Source organism: Pseudophryne corroboree, chromosome 3 (assembly GCF_028390025.1).
Source record: "Pseudophryne corroboree isolate aPseCor3 chromosome 3, aPseCor3.hap2, whole genome shotgun sequence".
NCBI lineage: Eukaryota > Metazoa > Chordata > Amphibia > Anura > Myobatrachidae > Pseudophryne > Pseudophryne corroboree.
The window spans coordinates 365,864,974-365,881,022 of record NC_086446.1 but is presented as its reverse complement, the minus strand read 5'-3'; the positions used below and the strand labels follow the sequence as shown (position 1 = coordinate 365,881,022).

The window sequence follows — 16,049 nt, the reverse complement described above, 5'->3', positions numbered from 1 at the left end:
ACTCAGTATTAGGTTAAAATATGTAAATACAATTTATTGGTGCATATACATGATGTTAACAAAACAATATACAATTCAGTAATGATAAGCAATATCATACTCATTACTCAACTTATACATGAAAGTTCTTGAATATGTCTTTCAAATCTTGAGTCATCTGGGGAGGACCCTTCATTGAATGCTGCTCAGAATCAGGGCCGGATTAAGCCTTGGGTGCCCGGGGCACTTAAGACAGGGGGGCCCCAGTGGAAGTTGGGGGGTGTATATTAGATTGTGCATACCTCCCAACTTGTCCCATTCCAGGAGGGACAAAATGCTCTCTTCCTGGACATCCCACTTGATTGGCACCACCTGTGTTGAACTATTTAATTGATAAGAAAGGTGTTTCAACACAGGTCATTTCAATCATAAATTCAGAAGGCAGTCCAGGTAGAAGGCATTTTATCCCTCCTGGAATGGGTTATGTTGGGATGTATGGATTGTGTATATTAAATGTAAACCAATGGTATATATTAATAACTAATATTTTAATAAGTGCTGGGTACTTTTTATAGCTCCACCTAATTGAAAGACAACTATTATATAAACTTTTCTTGTAGTGTAACAAAGACAAGTTAACCTTAAAATACACATAGAAAAATGAAATAATTTATCTTGTCACATGCAAGAATAGCAGCAGCCTCTGTACTACTTACACACTGAGACAGGACTCAGGAGGACTCTCTGTGTGTGTCTATCTCTAGACCCAAATGGTTTAGTTGCATAACAGTTTACACAAGACTCAGACACCCAGACAGGGAAGAGGAGACGCTGGGATCCCAGTGTCATTTACAGCTCTCTCCACCCTTCTATCTCTCCTCTGGTCGGAAAGCTCTATCGGTAGCTCATGAAACATGATGCTCCTGTGTCTCTACCTTCACTGCATACTGTCCTGCTCACATTCAGGCTGCTGGTTCTGCTGCTGCTTAAGAGAGAATGCTAGTGATGTCAGTGTGCTCTGCTCAGGGGGCCCCCTGACAAAAGGGGGCCCGGGGTACAATATGCCCTGCATCCCCCCCTTAATCTGGCTATGCTCAGAATGGATAGTCAATCTCATTGTAAATGCACTAATCTTAGATATATATTGCAGAGCTCTCCGTCTTAGTTGAATCCCAATTAAATAAAGGGAACACTCCCCTCGTATACTCTAATTTCTGCTTACAAAGCTTTTCCTCCTGCTCCTGTTCTGACCTGTTGTTTGGACCTAAAGATCAGTGTACCCACTGTGAGTTACAACACAATGACTTATTCTTTTATCCTCATGGTCTATCTTCTGTTTTAAGTATGTGTACAAACTCATTCTCGGTTTCATTGTAAGGCATTTAGAAGTTCTGTTTGTTAATCTGTTATTAAAGTAAGGTCTGTGTACAGGGATGTGATAACGGGTGTGTATTGCGTGACCGACGGTCAGCATACCGACGCCAGCATCTCGGCAGCAGAATTCCAGCGGTGGCGGGTGCAACAAGCCCCTTGCGGGCTGGCTGCACTCGCCATGCTGTGGGATCGGTGGCAACCTGCAGTCGACATGGGTTCTATTCCTACTCTATGGGTGTCGTGGACACCCACGAGTGAGAATAGTCCCTGTTGGTCGGCATGTCGACCGTCGCGATTGTGAGGGTGCGGGATCTAGAGGGAGGTAATATGACTGGCAGTCTCCTGATCGCTGGTCTCATAACTACAACCTGTCATACCTACTCCAGTGGCCCTTACACAAGAAATCTATGTGTCATGCAGAAAACACTATACTTTGAAACTACTGGTAACACCATGGTATAAATGAAAAGATCAGCTATTAAACTTTCATATTAGCAACATAGCTATCTACCTGGAGTACATGACCCAACGCTGTCACCCACATATACATAGGGAATTGTAGACTCATTAGTTAAAGAGGACCTATATGAAGGAAATAACAGAAGGATTAGAATAATCAGGCAACATGAAAAACAAATCACATCATATATCATAGATACTGTATAATCAATACTAAATGTTTCTCCAGATATTCTCGTTAGTTGGGAGAATTGGAAGGAAACCGTATGAGGTTTGTTAACCTGAAAATTATAAAGATATTAACTAAATCCAATAACTATACAGAAATATAAAAAAAAAACTAGATCATCATGTACCTGATATGTGAGAAGCATGGGTGACGCTAGCCACCCTCCTCCCCCTCCTTCATCCTAGGAGAAAGTAGTCACGCTCTAACTACAGATGTGTTTTTATACATCTAGCATCTATACACCATACAATGCGAGATGTCCAGCACAGCTGAGACACTCTGAGAGGGGGTGTAGTATGGTATGCCGGTGGCTGGGCTCCTGGCGGCCAGCAAACCGACACCGGAATCCCGACCGCCGGCATACCGACAGCTGGGTGAGCGCAAATGAGCCCCTTGACACGCTATCTATTCTCCCACCAGGGGGTTCGAGGACCCCCAAGAGGGAGAAAAGGTGTCGGTATGCCAGGTGTCAGGATTCCAGCGCCGTTATACTGAGCGCCAGGATCCAAACAGCCGGCAAACTGAAGACCACCCCTGAGATGAGCAGGATACCATATTTTTCAGTAAATATGGCATCTTTTTTTGAACCAAAGATTTTAGCGAAGCACCACTCACAGTGTACTAAAGACACTTGGCTGCAACTTTACCCACACATGAATTTGTTTTAGACAAGTACAAAGTCACAAATAAAGCACAACAGAACTTACACTAGCGTGAGAAGAAGCTGTGGCCACTCACATCTGCACCGTTCGTACACATATTCAGACTCAGGGCCTAATTCAGACCTTATCACAAATGCAAAATCTTTCTCTAATGGGCAAAACCATGTGCACTGCAGGTGTGGCAGATGTAACTTATGCAGAGAGAGTTAGATTTGGGTGGCTTATTTTGTTTCTGTGCAAAATACTGGCTGCTTTATTTTTACACTGCAATTTAGATTTAAGTTTGAACACACCCCACCCAAATCTAACTCTCTCTGCACATGTTATATCTGCCCCACCTGCACTGCACATGGGGCCTAATTCAGAGCTGATCGCAGCAGCAAAACCAAGGGGGTAATTCAGAGTTGATCACAGCAGCAAATTTGTTGGCAGTTGGGCAAAACCATGTGCACTGCAGGGGGGGGGGGCAGATATAACATGTGCAGACAGAGTTAGATTTGGGTGGGGTGTGTTCAAGTTGAAATCTAAACTTCAGTGTAAAAATAAAGCAGAATAAATATGACTTTAAATTCACTGCTGTATCTGTTGAAGTAAAATGGGCTATGCTTACAGTCTCAGGTGGTCATTCCGAGTTGATCGCTAGCCGCTTTCGTTCGCAGCGCAGCGATCAGGCAAAAATTGGCACTTCTGCAATGCGTATGCGGCTCAATGCGCACGCGCAACGTACTTTCACAAAAGCCGTTGTAGTTTCACACAAGGTCTAGCGACGCTTTTCAATCGCACTGCTGGCTGCAGAGTGATTGACAGGAAGTGGGTGTTTCTGGGTGGGAACTGACCGTTTTCGGGGAGTGTGTATAAAAACGCAGGCGTGCCAGATAAAAACGCAGGAGTGGCTGGGGAAACGTAGGCGTGGCTGGCCGAACGCAGGGCGTGTTTGTGATGTCAAAACAGGAACTAAACATTCTGAAGTGATCGCAAGCTAGGAGTAGGTCTTGAGCTACTCAGAAACTGCACAATCTTTCTTTGTAGCAGCGCTGCGATCCTTTCGGTTGCACTTCTGCTAAGCTAAGATACACTCCCAGAGGGAGGCGGCTTATCGTTTGCATGGCTGCTAAAAGCAGCTAGCAAGCAAACAACTCGGAATGAGGGCCTCAGTACCACAAATTCACAGTGACTCAAAAAACATTTAGTAAATATATAAAATGTACCTCATTTAGGATGTACACTTTATGATGCCGATGGTGCTAGATTATTTGCGTCCAGGCCCAGACTGCTCATCTGGCACTTGCGAGAAGGGCCAATGGGCTGGTGGGCCAGTCCGGTCAACAGAGATCCAGGAAGGCCGTGCGCAGTGCAGCCTCCGGCTCTCTGGTTTGTCCCCACCCTCCGCCGCCTGAAGTGCCTGTAGTGTTGGTAATGCCCCGTTACTAAGCAATATGGAGGTGTGCTGGGAGTCCACGCCCCCTGACTTGCAGCACGCCCCCATGAGCAGTATCTGCGCTCCCCTTTTTTACGTAGCACGTGCCCCTTTCATGTGCGCACGGGTACCGGGCTCAAAAAGTGACCCAGTCCATCCCTGCTGCTTCCTATTTGTTCTTACTAGGAGACACCTACAAAAAAATATTATTATTATTATTATTATTATTATTATTATTATTATTATCATTATTATCCTTCCTTATATGCAGCCACAAGGGTTCCACAGCACCTAACGTAAAGTACATAAACAAATGAACAAATCAAGAAAAACATTTACTTAAGATGCATACACACGGTGAGATATTGTCTGTGACCAATTTTGACTAGGCGATTTTCCTTGAACTCCCCCAGAACCCAGAAGCACCGATATTGTCTATACACACGGTGCGATTTTGGCTATGTGCGATTTCACTATGGCATACTTTGAACTAGATAATCAAGATTGACTTGCCTGGGGCGTGGCCTAGCCTGCAAGCTGAGAGGAAGCCTTCTTTATGAGCTCCTGCTGGCCCCGCTCATAAAACCAATTTAAAACCTATTTCACGGGTCCCCAAGCACCTCTGTACTGGACCGCCTGCTCCCCTGATCACTAAGCACCAGAGGGGCTCGGTTGCGGAGCCGGGGAGCCCTTATCAGGGCTTCTGCAGGTTGCGGCCTTCCCCTCCTCAAGAAACCGGGGCCTCGATTTGGGAGTGGAGCCGTCGGTCCGCTGGACCTGGTGCGGCGATTCTGCGGACCCCCTCCCCCACCTGAGCGGCGCTCCCTGACACCCAAGAGCTCACCCATCAGGCACTGACCCTCACAGGAGACCGGCGACCGGACAATCTGCGGGAGGTGAGAGCCGGGACGAGTGTGACTGGCGGCCGGCGGCCATCTTGTGGTTGGCGCCGCCCGGACTTTGAGCTCTGCTTTGCCGATCCCCGGCCTCTCCGGGCGCCTGCCCTCCGACCCCCACCTCACAGATCCTTGCAAGACAGATCTCCCCCCCTCACTGGCGGGGATTAACGACCCGGGGACCTCCGGAGGATCCGTGTCTCATTTACAGGCGGCGGCCATCTTGTGACTGGCACAACTCTCTCCTCACTTCATAGCTAGAAATGGCTGTAACTCTAGCTCCCTCTTGTGGCGACTTTTAGATTAGACAACTCACAGCCACTATAAATATATTTCTATACTTCTGCCTATTCTCATGTCTCCTGTTTAGCGGCCGGAGAGGAGTCATCATATTACACCTTGAAACAACAGGTGCGAACTTTAACAGCCCTGCCGCCATCTGCCCGGAGGCTTTCACCCTGCAGAGAGCTGACCCTGCACCCCTGCTGGAATAGGTGCTGCTGCGATCACCTCTATCTCGGAACCTGCTACCTACTGCTGTGACCCCTGAGGTACCCAGATATTCTCTCGGCTGGGAGACCCCCTCTTATTCTGTTTGCTGCAGGATTACTACACTTGGGAGCTGCTTTGCCCACTACCCCTGGACCACACACCGTGTTGATTATCTCAGCTGCTCCTATCACTATAAAACCAGCTCTCCCCCTACTGCCTTCTGGCATATCCGACTCTCCGGCTTCGCTCCACCTGCTTCACCCATAAACCCATGCCGGCTTCTACACCTGTGTGACATTTCTCCTCGCCCATGTGCGCTGTTCACGGACTGATGCCTACCGGTCCTGAGCTATTACTCGTTGGGATGTAACCTGTTATACTTCCCCTTTTTTTTCCCTCTCCATGTGACCTCATTATAGCCTGCTCCTTGCGTGAGGCGACTCCTACTGTATAAATCGGTCCTCCGTTGCCCGCTTCTTTTTATGGAAAAATTTCTCATACCCACCCCGATGTCAATTGCTGACCCCGCCTCTACAACCCGAGGCGATACTGTGTGGGGACACTCGTCTGATTCAGATTGCTCTGTCACCCGTTCCAGGTCCTTATAAAAACGCAAGTCTGCTCCGGCCAGTAAGCCTCCCAAAATGAAACCTGCGGATATTGCGGCGGTGCTGGGCCCTCTGCTAGATGAAAAACTGGCGGGCATTAGAGAAGCTATCGACTCTACTCTATCCAAATTAACTCAACACTCTGGCCGCTTAGATGACATCGAACAGAGGGTGTCTACCCTGGAGGATGATTTGCATGCAGCACAACTCACCATTAATTCACAGCAAAGTGACATTTCGGATCTGACCCAGAAGCTAGATGATTTGGAGAATCGCGGACGCAGAAGTAATCTCCGGGTGGTGGGTATCCCCGAATCGGTCAAAGGCCATGAGTTACTTGACCTTCTTTCTAACTGGATACCGCAACAACTGGCCATGGATCTCAAAGGTGCCCCTCTGGCTATTGAGCGGGCACATAGAATCGGCCCTGAACGTAAAACAAACTCTGGTCGCCCTCGCCCGGTGATCATGAAAATCCTTAATTATGCCGACAAAGCTCGACTCCTAGACCACTACCGGAAGACGGATAGCTTAACCTACAACGGAGATCGGCTCTTGATATTTCAGGATTTTTCCACCATTGTCGCTGCTAAACGCAAGGAGTTTGCCCCGTTGTGCAAGCTACTGTTTAACGCCAAAATCAAATTCTCTCTCCTGTACCCGGCCCGGCTGCGGGTCTTCGAGGACGGCAAGCCGTTGTTCTTCGATGACATAACACTCGCCAAGGCCCACTTCTCGAGTTTACCCACTTGACTGTTGCACTGTATTATTGCTTGCATGCATGTTTTTCTCTCTTTTTTTTTTTCTCCATCTGTAGGTCACGTGGAGAGGAATAATTGCGCAGCTGTGTGTATACAATGAGCTGTAAATTTTCTTGTTTTTCTTGTTTGTTTTTTATGTTACTGTTTAATATTGTTGGTTGCACCTGCCGGACCTGCCGACCCCGATCCTCCATGGGTCAACCCCTTCCCGCTCGCTGGGACGGGCAGGGGCCCTACTTTACCTCTAGTATATTTTTTCTTGCATTCCCATCCATCGGTATAGGCTGATATAGCTGACCCTGCTCCTACTCCCCCCGCCGCCGCGGAGGATACCCCACTCCTTGCCTTCAATATAGTATCATGGAATGTGGAGGGCCTTAACGCTCCAGTGAAGCGCAAGAAAGTTCTCTCCCACCTCCACCGTTTGACCCCTCACATCACCTTCCTACAGGAAACACATTGGCTGGACGATCCCCGTAACACTCTACGTGCCCCCTGGATCGGGGATTGTATCTCGGCCCCTTATTCTAATAAGACCAGGGGAGTTGCCATCCTTTTTCACAAGTCCCTACAATATTCGATACGCAGAAGGTTTCTCGATCCTAATGGGAGATTTATTTTGCTAGATGTGATTATTGATAATGTCTTGTATACTCTCCTTAATCTATATGCCCCAAATGTCTCTCAACAGGATTTTTTTGCAGTTGTCCTGCAGAAACTTTCCTCTTGGGGGAGCTCTAATCTAATCCTAGGAGGAGATTTCAACACGGTCATCGATCCGTCCATGGACAGGTCTGGGGTGAGTACTTCATCCTCCAAATCCGGCTGTGATCTTCTTTCCTCCCTCTGTTCACAACTTGCTCTCTCCGACCCTTGGCGTATCCATCACCCTCTTCTTCGTGATTACTCTTTCTACTCTCACCCCCACTCTACGCACTCCCGTATTGATTATATTTTCTTATCCCGACACCTCTTCCCTAAAGTCACTCACACATCGATTAAAAATATTATTATCTCAGACCATGCCCCTATTATGATTTCTCTTAAGCTTGCGTTGCCCCAATGCTTTTCCAAATGCTGGCGATTCCCTGCTTATCTTACTCACTCTGAGGATTTTCTCCTACACCTTAGACACACTTGGCACACCTACTTTGCTGATAATTTGACCCAGGCGGAGGATGTCTCACTGTTCTGGAGCACCTCTAAAGCTGTTATCCGGGGCCACATTATCTCATACGTAAATTCTAAACGCAAAACATTTAACTCCCGCCTCCATGAGCTAAGCTCCCATCTCACCTCAACCTATAGAACGTATAAGCGTTCCGACACTCCCGCACATAAAGAGGCATACCTGACTGCTAAACAAGTATATGATACCTTCCTAACAGAGCAGGCCCAGACACGATATGATTACCAGCGGAACAAATTTTTTAGGTGGGGTAATAAATCGGGCAGACTCTTGGCAAACCTCGCTCGGGGACCCCGCACGCGCACATGGGTTGAGGTGGTTAAATCTTCAGACACTATTATATCAGATCCGACAGCCATTTGCGCCGAATTTATGCAGTTTTACAAATCCCTATATACAGCAGAGCCAGATAACGTGGAGACAGGTGAATCCTTTTTGCATGACGCTCAGCTTCCTGTCCTCTCTCGAGATGACAGGGACCTTCTCGAGATGTCTATAACTGAGGAAGAGATACTCACAACTATCAAATCTTTACCAAACAGCAAAAGCCCAGGCCCTGATGGCTTTGGGGCTGAATATTATAAATTACTTAATGCTGAACTCACACCCACTCTAGCCAAATTATATAATCATATCTTTACCTCCGGAACTATACCCTTATACCTCAATGAGGCACGGATAATCGTAATACCCAAGCCGGGTAAAGATCCCTCCCTCGTGGGTTCCTATCGCCCTATCTCACTTCTTAACCAAGACTTCAAATTGCTTACGAAACTAATGGCCAACCGTCTACAGTCTTGTCTGCCTCATCTCATTTCCCCGGCCCAGTTAGGCTTTATTAAAGGCAGACAATCTGTACAAGGTATTAGATCGGCGATAGCTGCTATTTCCCATACCCGCCTTCATAATTTGGAAGACAATATTCTTATTAATCTAGACGCCGAAAAGGCCTTCGATAAAATCGCTTGGCCACACCTTTTTAGAGTGCTCTCCCATCAGCAATTTGGCACTAATTTCTGTAGTCTAATGCGGACCCTCTGCACTGCTCCGATGGCCCAGGTGGTAGTTAATAATGTGGCCTCCTCTTCCTTTTTTCTTGAGAGAGGCACCAGACAAGGATGCCCTCTCTCCCCTTTGCTTTTTAATTTGGCCTTGGAACCTTTTATTCGTTATATCCAACTGCTACCTGGGTTTAGAGGCATTGTTGTTGGGGATCGCGAACTCAAAGTTATAGCCTTCGCAGATGACCTACTTATATGTACCTCTGACCCTAAACGCTCCCTTCCTGTATTGGTAGAGGCAATTGACAGATTTTCGTCTTTTGCTGGCTTCTCCATTAACTTTGCCAAGTCTGAAGCCCTGGCCATATTTGGCCAGGCGAGACTGGGTTGGATTAGACCCTTCCCGTTTAGATGGGCCCCCTCGCATATCACCTTTTTAGGAGTGGCTCTACCACAACATCTCTCCACCCTCTATGCACGTAATATTACCCCGATCATACATAAAATACGGACTGAACTTAGCCTATGGCAAAACCTTCCCCTTAATATGTTAGGGAGATGCAACCTGTTTAAAATGGCAAGCTTCCCGAAACTCCTGTATATTCTCCAAATGACTCCCATTCTTCTCACTAACTCCGACTTTTCTTTACTTAATACCTTGCTTTCCAAGTTTATATGGAACCGTAAGCGCCCCAGGATAAGTCTAAAAAAATGTCGCAATCGGTGCGCCAAGGGGGTGTAAACCTACCAAACATTAAACAATACAATCTAGCGTGCTTACTACGTTTCGCTATGGATTGGCTCAGTGGCAACGATGTCTTCACAGATACCAATTTAGAATCTCAGCTTTGTGCTCCTCTCTCTCTTGCTTACCTCCTACATGCCCGGCCCTCTCAAATAAAATCTTCCCAATTTGATAACCCGCTATTGTCTTCCACTATTAAGGCGTGGAAAATGGCTAGGAAAGCTCTTGGTCTCAAATATTATTACTCAGTCTCTCTACCTTTGCTTGGAAACCTGGAGTTCCAAAATGGTACTGCCTCTTTGCCTTTTGGTGCTTGGTGCTCCTCTGGTTTAAAGACTCTACGTAATCTGATGACACCTACTCACACTCCTTTGCCATTCCAGGAGGCTATTGAGAAATATGCAATTTCACCCCTGCATGGATTTTACTACTCCCAGGCTATACATTATCTTACATCCGTTCTCCCTCACCTCACGGGAAAAGACTTTGTTAACCCCTTAGACTCCCTTTTACGCTCCAACACATACTCCATATCTTCTATCTATGCGCGCATCCGCACTGAACTGGACCCCCACACTGATTTTCCTGATCTGGCTAAATGGATCTCCCAAGTTCCTACATTCACAGTAGACACCCTATTAGATACTTTTTTTATGACCCTTAAACTAATACCGGCTAGTATATATCAGGAAATGGCCTATAAACTGCTACACAGGGCATATATTTCGCCTAAACAAGGTTTTCTAATGGGTATATCAGTTAAGGCCGGATGTAATAAATGCTCAACGGTAGAAGCTGACCTTTTCCATTGTCTCTGGGCCTGCCCTGTCATTCAAAAATTCTGGCATACCTTACACCATTATGGCACCTCAACGCTAGGCATCCCCTTTCAATGCACTGCTCCCTGGGCCCTCTTTGGTCATCTGTCGGACCAACCTGGAATTCCACGCACTGATAAAAAATTGATAGTGTTACTTTCAGCAGTGGGGAAAAAAGCTATATTGCAACAGTGGATCCATCCTACCTCTCCTACTCTCCCTATGGCTACTTCTAGGTTACTCTTCTTATTTAATATGGACTGGCTGGAGGCCTCTATCCACAAGGAAACCCTGACTCCTGCACTCTTTAAGTGCTGGGATAAATACATTTGTACCCTCCCTCCCCACACTAAACTAGCAATACATAAATGTTTCCAATCTAACTTTTGGTACTCTCTCCGACAACTTGATAACCAAGCTTCTCTAACTGACTGAGCTTCCTATCTTCCCCTCTCCCTCTTCATCATCCGTACTTCCCTCTCCACACACTTCTTCTTTTCTTTCCCCTCTCTTCTTATTTCTGCTGTTTCTTCCCTGGCGGATTGGATGGACACTTCTATGGACGGATCGGTGGCCTGTGGCTCTTGGTAGGTGTTTTTGCTTATTTTTGTTCTAACGTTTTTGTGATGTTTTTTTTTACCTCCTTCTTTTTCTTAATTTGAACTGCCGGAATTGAGTGTCAGTTTTTAGTCAGTCATATTCAGTCCCATTCTCAATATATTATAGCCTGACCGCCGCTCTTCTGGTGGTTTACAATTTGTTCTTGTTGATTGTTTTGGAAAATTGGAAAATTTCCTCCACCTACTCATATATGCTGTGTACTTTTACCTTTCTTATCTGCTTACTTTGATGTCGATATGTCTGCGGTTTTTTTTTTCTTCCTTATTTCTGTACCATGTTTTGGAGGTATTTAATAAACATATTTGGAAAAAAAAAGATTGACTTGCCTGCACAGTCTATTTTTTCTTGAGATACCGATCCCACGGGGTCGCGTATCGGTATTGGAAGCTGTGTACACGCGGTGCAATTTGCACTAACTTTCCTTACGATTTTGACTATATAGTCAAAATTGTAAGTTACATCACACCTTGTGTATGAACTTAAGTCCCTCTCAGCCCCTTTCATACATCCAAACATACTCCCACTCTTTCCCCTCCACCATCACTCATCCCCACAATCTTCCCCATTTACTCACTCATTTATCCCCATACTCTCTGCTTTCACACATGGACAATACCAACATTAACTAAGAACAGAATAGAGAATACACATAGCCCTTTGGACGTAAGCAAACTATTTTTTTTTTTAAAGCTGGTACTCAAAATCTATTAATTGGAAAAAAAGTTAAAGAAATTAAGACAGGTAGCCTTAAAGGTTGGAGAAGAGGGAAATCACCCATCACCCACTAAGGGGGATTCAACTGGTGCCACAAAAGGGATCAGTTGAGAGCGTCTAACCTCGCCTCCTCCAATTCCATCATATGCCTCACCTTGTGTAGAATCAAACTCACCACCTCTCTGCAGGGAAAGACTTTGCCTCTCAAAGAAACTTGACACTGTGCATTCCATGTGTGATACCTGACTGCTAAATTAACTAAAAAAAAATTGTGCTCAATTAAAAATTTTCATACGGTTTGAATGTCCCATAGGCCCGTTCCTGGTAACTCAGACCAGAAAGGCAAGGTATAGCCAGAGCTCTAGATACTGTTTTATAAAAACCTATATTACATGGTGAAATGCTTGAACAGCAGTCTTCTAGCCTCCTGCATTACTTGGCTTCACCTATAGCAGCCACATTTCCTGGGTGAATTAGGTCTACCCAGTACTAAGATGCCCCCAGGTCTTATAGAAGGGCAAGGCGACTATAGGAGGCTGGGCAAGGGCAAAAATAGAAACTAGAGAGAAGCTCACTGGATGAGAAGTAGGTCAGATAATACCGGATAAAGCTGCACTATGCACAAACTAAAATAAGCATTTGAATGTATGCGAATGCAACAATGCACAAGGCGGTATAAGTAACTAAATATAAACTGTATATGAATGCAACAATGCACAGGGTGATAAAAGCAACTAAATATCAATGGCTAATAAATGCAACAATGCACAGGATGAGATAAATAATCATATACAAGAGGTAACTCAGACTCTGAAAATAACTAATGCAAAATCCCAGGATTTAGCTTAAACTGTCTGATGTGGATTCTGAAGAAGCCTGGAAACTGGAACTGGAACAGAACCCCCTGAAGGGGAGCAGAGATCCAGAGACACTGAGACCAGCTTCAGAGCAGGATTTCACTGTGTGCAGTGATAAAAAGCTTGACAAATTTAGCATACAGCACTACACAGACTCAATTCACAACCACAGGACAAGGATCGGGACCAGGTACAAACAAGAACTTGAACCTATAGCCGGCGTCAGGTAAAGGGCAAGCTGGGTAATAAAGGGAGACAATCAGAACAGCCAGAGAAACCAAGTCTCCTGATGAGGAGATACAATGCAGCTGGACAGCTAGACACACAGAGGTAAACTGCTAATTATACAGCAGCTGAAGCTGAACACAGGGATACATGCAGGAATCTAGCTGCTGGAGTGTAGTAACACAGATGCACCACTAGTGGCTTGTAACAAATGGACACTGAAGAAAGAAGTGGTCCATGGTTTCCTCCTTTCCTTGACACTCCTCACATGGAAAATCACAATCATTGGGACTTCTAAACTTCAGGTTCCCTTGAAAAGAGAGCCAAGCAATGTCCCTGAATTTTTAACGGGATCCTCTGAGAATTGATGAGAGAAATTCCTTCAGAACATATATCTACTGGGGAACATGGAAGTGAGTATGCAAGACCCTCTTCCCCAACTCCTTCCTGCTGAGATCGCTTCCAAACCAAATCGCTGTATCACTACCAAGCACTGGGTCACATAGATTAGGAGGTAGCCTCTCCTACCCCAAAAGACTTCTCAATCTGCCTCCATCTAGTCATGCTTTAAAGAAAAGAGACACCCATTCCCTGAAACCATCTGCCCACCGAGGGTGGGGGATCTCTAAAAGGAGACCAGCAAATTTCTATTTTAAAAAAGCTGTTCCAAAAAAAACTACAGGGTACACCATATCCAGTTCCCCATCTGCCCTCGGTTTGCAGCCTATGCTTCTTTTAACCATGTTCATTTTGTTCCCCCCCAACAGCAGGAAGAACAAAGAACTGATCTTTGGCTCAAGGCCTGAACCACAGATGCAGTAAATAAACAATGTAGGGAAAGATGTAAATTCAAAATATAAAGCTGAAATATAATAAATAAGGGCCTAATACAGAGTTGCAGTTTGCCTTACATAGGCAAACTATGCACATACAGCGGCCGCATCATGCCTGCATGGTCATTTTACATTGTGGGCGCGTCCCTGAAGGATGCATCTGCAACATGATTGACAGCGGCGGGCATTGGGTGGGCGACGAAGTTGCATTGGCCATCTTCAGATGCAGCAGTGGATCACAAAAGCATTGCACATCTTTCTACTTCTTTTACATATTTTAGCACAGCCACTGGGTACAAAGATGCAGCGGCTGTTGCGATACTGTCCATCTCTGAATCAGGCCCATTGGCCTCCGGAACAGTCCTAATCTCAGAGCTCAGTTCTTGCACCCCTAGCTCACTTCACACAGGCTGTAATAAAGGAGAAGGTCACTCTCCAATAGAGCTGGACTCACTGATCAGCTCAGGTGTGCCTGTCAGGATGAAACTGGAGTGCGACAGATGGATCATATTGATGTAGAGCTTTACTAAGAGGAAGAGGGACAGACACCTATACCAAACCTCCCAATGTGACTCTTTCCTGGAGGGACAAAATACTCTGTTCCTGGACTTCAATCTTAATTTATGGTTGCCCTTACCTGCGTAGAACTCGTTTATTGATGAGAAATCTGTTTCAGCACAGGTAATGGCAATCACAAATTAAAAGATAAGTTCAAGAACAGGGTCTTTTGTCCCTTCTGGAAAGTGTCATTTTGGGAGGTATGCTATATGAGTGCTGACAATTCCCATTTTTCAGGCTGGAAATAGCCTGGACCCAAATGCATAACAGACAATTCCAGGAACTTGGTAGATGACCTGTGTCTAGGCACCCTAAGTCTCTGGAACCCATAGCAATAGCACCCCCTGCACCCCACTATAGCTACATCCATGGTAATAATAATGAAGAGCACAGTATTAATTGATTGCCAATGTGTGGTCAGATTGACTAATACTATAAATACTGGCAAATCATGCAACATTAAGTTATCCCAAGGTATTTTATCTTTTATAGACCTGTATACCTCTCATGTTTCTCTCCTTTGGACTCTAGTACCCACATCGCTTCTCATCAGCCTTTTCAGACAAGTAAAATATTTTCAATTATTACTGCCATTTTCAGATACCTGGACAGTGGTTGTAACTAGGGGGCATCCCCAAAATGCAGTAGAGTTACAACCATTCCATTTTGCAGATTTCAGGCCCACTCATATCCCATCTGCTCCATGTACACCTTATATGCTATCATACCCCTGACACATGCTCCTTTTTATTTCCCAAACTACCTTATGCCCAATATATAACAGCCCAGAACTCAGCCATCTTAACAGGAATGTTGGCCCCTGGGCAAAGCATTACACTGGGGCCCCTACCCATCCTCTAGCAATTGTTATCAGTTGCAGCTTGGATGTCCCGTGGGTAGTATGGGGTGTTATATCTTCCGCTCAGCATGTAGGACCTGGATCAGTAATTTCTGCTAATTACACCTTTACTGCACAGATGGTGGGAGGTGGGGAGGGAGGGAGAACACTAAACTGTAGAAGGGGCATTGGGCTGAATGAAGGGACCCCAGTACAAGACTTCCAGGATGGTAGGGGGTGTTTAATATACAGGGTAGAGGTGGATAGTAGTGTGGGCTTAATATTCAATATTTTCTGGTGGGAGGGCAGCTTGCTTGACTGCAGATATCTCCAGTTTCCGGAATTTAAATTTCTTAGCTTTCGATTGCATAAAAACTATAGAGAGTCCCACCTTTCAGGAGGTCCTCGGGACTTGGGGATCAGATTTCAGGAGCCAGAGCAATCCACAGACATACATACAGTATAAAACTGCATACCGGGCGTGTGGAGCTGTAGCAGGGACCAGCTGTTGGAAGGCGGATATCTTTGGTTCTGGGCAAAGAAGAGACAAGCTTCCAGTGTCCACCAAAAGGGTATAGTCCCAGCTTTTGGAGTATATCCTCTAAAAAACTCTAAAAAGGCCCATATACACGGGAGAGATGTGTGCTGAGTGAACCGCTCAGCACACGTCTCTCCCGCCGCTCAGCACAGCACGATGTGTGCAGAGCGATGTGGGGGAGGACAGGGGGTGGGCGCTCATTTCACCCAGCGGGTGAAATGAGCGACGTGCTAGA

At 45.8% G+C, this 16,049-nt stretch overlaps 1 long non-coding RNA gene across 1 annotated transcript in view; it reads right to left on the bottom strand.

Moving 5' to 3' along the window:
- Nucleotides 1-633: 633 nt before the first annotated feature.
- The window catches only part of LOC135055610 (uncharacterized), a 124,487-nt gene continuing 109,071 nt past the window's right edge, over nt 634-16,049 (bottom strand). Inside the window, exon 4 of the long non-coding RNA XR_010243784.1 lies at nt 634-1,935. This is a non-coding gene — a long non-coding RNA (uncharacterized LOC135055610). The remainder of the gene's footprint in view (nt 1,936-16,049) is intronic.